This window comes from Chanodichthys erythropterus, chromosome 3, assembly GCF_024489055.1.
Source record: "Chanodichthys erythropterus isolate Z2021 chromosome 3, ASM2448905v1, whole genome shotgun sequence".
Lineage (NCBI taxonomy): Eukaryota > Metazoa > Chordata > Actinopteri > Cypriniformes > Xenocyprididae > Chanodichthys > Chanodichthys erythropterus.
In genome coordinates, this window is record NC_090223.1 from 5,727,725 (window position 1) to 5,733,724 (window position 6,000).

Below are 6,000 nucleotides of genomic sequence, written 5' to 3' on the forward strand. Positions count from 1 at the left end.
TACGTATTATCTTTTTATTATTTTAATTCTTTTTCCTGTTTTTATTTCATTTTTAATGTATTTCATATCTTTTATGTATCATCTTGTTATTTTATGTATAGCTACCCCTATCTTGGCCACTGGGAGGAAGTGGACCCCGTTGGCTGCAACTGAGCAGGCAAAGGCAGCACTCAGACATAAGGACATCATGGGCTGAGTGCAGGAGGGGAGGAGTGGTCTTGGACTTGGGGCCAGTACACCAGTGTGGAGCAAGGCCTCTCCACCTCAGAGACGTAAGATGGTGGTCCAGGAGGTACGTTGGGAGGAGGAAGCAAGAAGGTGCGCCCAAGCTGTGGCACAGGCAAAACAAGGGCAGTGGTTGACATGGGAAGGAGTGGAGAAGAGGAAGATCTCCTGGAAAGAGCTGTGGGAGATGGAGGCATTTAGGGCAAGCTTTACCATCAGGGCTGCCTACGATGTCCTACCTTCTCCCGCAAACCATGGGTGCAAGACCAGCCTCACCCAAGGCCGTTACACCTGGCGGCACAACCAGGTGCTAAAATGTCTTGCAGCAGTGTTGGAAAGTCGACGGAGAAGCGTGAATGCCCTTCCTCCCCCATCACCCCAGTGGCAGCCAACACCATTTGTTCGGGAGGGTGAGGGCCAAGCCAACCTCACCACCATAAGATCAGACTCTGGTCAGCTGGGCAGAGCACGGGACTGGGAGCTGCTGGCAGACTTGAACAAGAAACTCTGCTTCCCAGCTGAAATCGCAGCCACCAACCTGCGACCAGACCTTGTTCTGTGGTCAGCCTCCCTCAAGCTTGTCTACATCATCGAGCTCACTGTGCCCTGGGAGGGTGCAGTGGAGGAGGCCTATGAACGGAAAAGGTTGAGGTACGCCGAACTTGCAACCGATGTGCAGCAACAAGGCTGGAACGTGAAGGTACGTCCAGTGGAAGTAGGCTGCAGAGGGTTTGTAGCCACCTCAACATCCAGGCTACTTAGGGAGATGGGAGTGCGAGGAAAGGCCTATCGGCAGGCAGTCAAAGACCTCTCCGTGGCTGCGGAAAAGGGAAGCCAGTGGCTATGGGTGAAGAGAAAAGACTCCGCTTGGGTCTTCAAATGAGTTGATGGAACCTAGGGAGTGAACCTGGGACGCTGGGATTCACTGCTGAACCCTCTGGAGGTGTCGTGGGCCTATCAGCGAAACACCAAGGAAGGAGGGCGCCCACTTGACAACCCAAAGGGTGCCATCACTCAACTGACCATCCCACGGAGTCTCATCGGAGCCTCAAGTACCCTCCTGACGACATACCTGACGACAGAGCCATCACTCAATGGACCATCCCATGGAGTCTCATCGGTGCCTCAAGTATGCATTAAGGGATATCAACATCAAGTCCTATACAACAGATCTGATCATCTGGAGAGCCAGTGACTGCTGTGAAAGGGCAGCTGACGACAAGGGAAAGACCTTGTGATAGAATGGAAAGACAGCTGACAGGAGGGAATAGACCCCAACGGGGCCGCCATGGGCTAGCTACCCATGGCGGCGGGATCCAGCACGAGAGGTGCATGGGTCCCACCCACACATAGCTACGAAAAGTCCTATGAAGAAAACACCCCCTGAGCCAGCGAGAGCGGGGGCGGAAGATGGCTCATCGGCGGATAACCCGGAAATGAACACAGGAATGGAACAGATTACGAGATTGATGATCAGCATACCTGAGGCTCCGACAGTTACAGCAGGAAATAAGCTCCAGAATTGCATTTGTGGCTGGACAAAGGTTACTTCTATCCAAGGCCTGAAAATACACCAGGGCAAAAAAGGGTGCCTAAAGAAGGATCAACAGGGAAGTCGCATCGACAGCTACTTTTTGAGAAGCAGGCCGAGTCAGTTGACAGAAGTTCAGCAGCAGGACACACACCACAGTCTGCAGGACATCAACACCCCTGCCCTAGACGAGGAACAACATGGCACAAGAGGGCAACCTGAACCCAACCCATCACGACCAACAGCAGAGAAGAAGATCCAGGGGCGAAGGCCATTAGTCAAGTGGCCAAAGGCCTGCAACAAGACGATGTGGAAGGAGACCAACACCGATCTCTGCAGCATGCTGGAAGGGATCAGAGGCACAGCCATGGAAAAGTTGTATAGGATGGGTGATCTTATCTATGCCTACGGAGTGGAACGATTTGGAGTGGTCGAAAGCAAACGAGCTACTCCTTCAATCCCCACCAAGTTCAGAAGGCAGACAGAGATAGATCGCCTAGTCAAGGAGAGGAGACAGCTGAAGAAGCAATGGAGAAAGGCCACAGAGGAGGAGAAGGAGGGTATAAACCTGTTGCAGAAAGAGATCCAGGGCAGGCTTGCAACACTGAGGAGAGCTGAAAACCTTCTGAGGAAGCGCAGATGGAAGGAGCAAACAAGATCACGCTTCTATAAAGATCCCTTCAAATTTGTGAAGAATCTCTTCACAAAGGAGAAGAGCGGAAGTCTCTCAGTGTCAAAGGCCGACCTGGAAAAACATCTGAAAAACTCCTGCACAGATGACAGACACCAGGAAAAAGTTACACTCCCACCTGACATGCCACCAGTCAACCCACCAGAGCACGAGTTGGATATCAATCCACTCAGGTGGAGTGAGGTAGAACAAACCGTGCGTAGAGCAAGGGCCGCATCATCTCCAGGTCCCAATGGAGTTCCATACAGGCTCTACAAAAACGCTCCAGATGTCCTGCGATTTCTCTGGAAACTGATGAGAGTTGTGTGGCAAAAGAAGGAGATACCAACATCCTGGCGGATAGCCGGAGGGATCCTTATCCCCAAGGAAAAGGACTCATCAGAGATTTGGCAGTTCCGACAGATCAGCCTTCTAAACGTAGAGGGAAAAATCTTCTTCAGCGTGGTCACTCACAGGCTGGCAGGATACCTGCAAAGAAATAACTTCATTGACACGTCAATCCAGAAAGCAGGCATCTCAGGCTTTTCTGGTTGTGTAGAACACGCTAGTGTCATATGGCATCAGATCCAAGTCGCCAAAAAGGAGGGAACAGATCTTCACGTGGTGTTCCTGGATCTCGCGAATGCCTTTGGCTCAGTCCCTCACAACCTCCTGTGGACAGCCTTTGACTACTTTAGAGTCCCAGCAGCTCTCACAACCCTTGTCAAGGCCTACTTTCAGGACGTCCAACTCTGTGTGACAACAGCAGAGTACACAACAGCTTGGCAACACCTGGAAGTGGGAATCATGGCGGGCTGCACCATCTCCCCACTGGCCTTCACCCTGGCCATGGAGGTCATCATTCGGGCCTCTAGATAGACAGTTGGCGGACAGCGAATAAAATCTGGGCTGAGGCTGCTGCCGGTCAGAGCATACATGGATGACCTCACAACTCTCACCACGACCAAGGTTTGCACTGCACGATTATTAAGAAAGCTTCAGGAAAACATTGAACGGGCTCGCATGAAGATCAAGCTGAGCAAGTCCAGAAGCATCTCTAACATCAAGGGTAAGTTGTCAGACCACCGCTTCCACATCGGCGAGGAACCCATCCCAACTGTCTCAGAGAAGCCAGTGAAGAGCTTAAGTCGGTGGTATGATGCCTCCCTTAAAGACAAAGAGCAAGTAGAACAGCTTAGGAAGGAGGTAGCCAGTGGCTTGGAAAAGATCGACAGAACCTGCTCCCTGGCAAGCTGAAGCTCTGGTGCATGCAGTATGGACTACTTCCACGTCTCCTGTGGCCACTAACCCTCTATGAAGTCACGCTCTCGAAGGTGGAAAAGCTGGAGAGACTGGTCAGCTCATATGTAAGGAAGTGGCTTGGCCTTCCCAGGTGCCTCAGCAGTATTGGACTTTACAAAAGGGATGCTACATCTGCCCATTTCCAGTCTGGTAGAGGAGTACAAGTGTGCCAAAGTCAGACTGGAGATGATGCTACTGGATTCGAATGATCCATTTGTAGCCCAAGCTACCCCTATCTTGGCCACTGGGAGGAAGTGGACCCCGTTGGCTGCAACTGAGCAGGCAAAGGCAGCACTCAGACATAAGGACATCATGGGCCGAGTGCAGGAGGGGAGGAGTGGTCTTGGACTTGGGGCCAGTACACCAGTGTAGAGCAAGGCCTCTCCACCTCAGAGATGTAAGATGGTGGTCCAGGAGGTACGTCGGGAGGAGAAAGCAAGAAGGTGCGCCCAAGCTGTGGCACAGGCAAAGCAAGGGCAGTGGATGACATGGGAAGGAGTGGAGAAGAGGAAGATCTCCTGGAAAGAGCTGTGGGAGATGGAGGCATTTAGGGCAAGCTTTACCATCAGGGCTGCCTACGATGTCCTACCTTCTCCCGCAAACCTAAGCCAATGGTATGCCGAAGACCCTACGTGCCCTCTATGCCCAAGTCTAGCAACACTGAAGCACATCTTAGTGGGATGCAAGACCAGCCTCACCCAAGGCCGTTACACCTGGCGGCACAACCAGCTGCTAAAATGTCTTGCAGCAGTGTTGGAAAGTCGATGGAGAAGCGTGAATGCCCTTCCTCCCCTGTCACCCCAGTGGCAGCCAACACCATTTGATCGGGAGGGTGGGGGCCAAGCCAACCTCACCACCATAAGATCAGACTCTGGTCAGCTGGGCAGAGCACGGGACTGGGAGCTGCTGGCAGACTTGAACAAGAAACTCTGCTTCCCAGCTGAAATCGCAGCCACCAACCTGCGACCAGACCTTGTTCTGTGGTCAGCCTCCCTCAAGCTTGTCTACATCATCGAGCTCACTGTGTCCTGGGAGGGTGCAGTGGAGGAGGCCTATGAACGGAAATGGTTGAGGTACGCCGAACTTGCAACCGATGTGCAGCAACAAGGCTGAAACGTGAAGGTACGTCCAGTGGAAGTAGGCTGCAGAGGGTTTGTAGCCACCTCAACATCCAGGCTACTTAGGGAGATGGGAGTGCGAGGAAAGGCCTATCGGCAGGCAGTCAAAGACCTCTCCGTGGCTGCGGAAAAGGGAAGCCAGTGGCTATGGGTGAAGAGAAAAGACTCCGCTTGGGTCTTCAAATGAGTTGATGGAACCTAGGGAGTGAACCTGGGACGCTGGGATTCACTGCTGAACCCTCTGGAGATGTCGTGGGCCTATCAGCGAAACACCAAGGAAGGAGGGCGCCCACTTGACAACCCAAAGGGTGCCATCACTCAACTAACCATCCCACGGAGTCTCATCGGAGCCTCAAGTACCCTCCTGACGACATACCTGACGACAGTGCCATCACTCAATGGACCATCCCATGGAGTCTCATCGGTGCCTCAAGTATGCATTAAGGGATATCAACATCAAGTCCTATACAACAGATCTGACTTTTAAGGCATTTTAAATATTGCTGTCTGGTTGAAAGAGCTGGGACAATTAGGAAGAAAGCATTTGTGATTAGGTTAAAATTTGGAAAAAATTTGGATAAGGGGACAAACCATGGGGAAATTTGAGCTGTAGTGCATGGTTAAGATATCTCTGGATTACAGTCAGGACACTTTCCAAAGGGGGAAATTTCCAAAGGGGAAATTTGAACTGCGTTGCACAAATAAGATATCTCCGGAAGGGGGATTAGGGCTGTGTGGTGCAGTTTGAGGTGTCTTGGCAAAATGGGAGATTGAAACTTTGTTTATCAGTTTGAAGTGCCTTGACAGGTAGCAGTCCTGTCGTGTAAGGAAGATCCATTCAGATCTGCTCTGATGGATAGATCCGTTTAGATCCACTCTGACAGACAACAACAACAACAACAACAAAAACTCCCTAAGACTTCCTAGCTCATCCATCCAGATAGCAAAATTCTGTTTTTACTGTTATTTCTAGTCCTTATGTTCTATTTTTATTATTCTTCTTTATGTAAAGCACTTTGAATTACCATTGTGTATGAAATGTGCTATACAAATAAAATTGCCTTGCCTTGCCTTGCCTAAGTATACAGAAGTCTATCCAGTTAATACAGTGAAACAAGCCCTTACTTCAAGGCCAGTCTCTGAATTAGACGTCA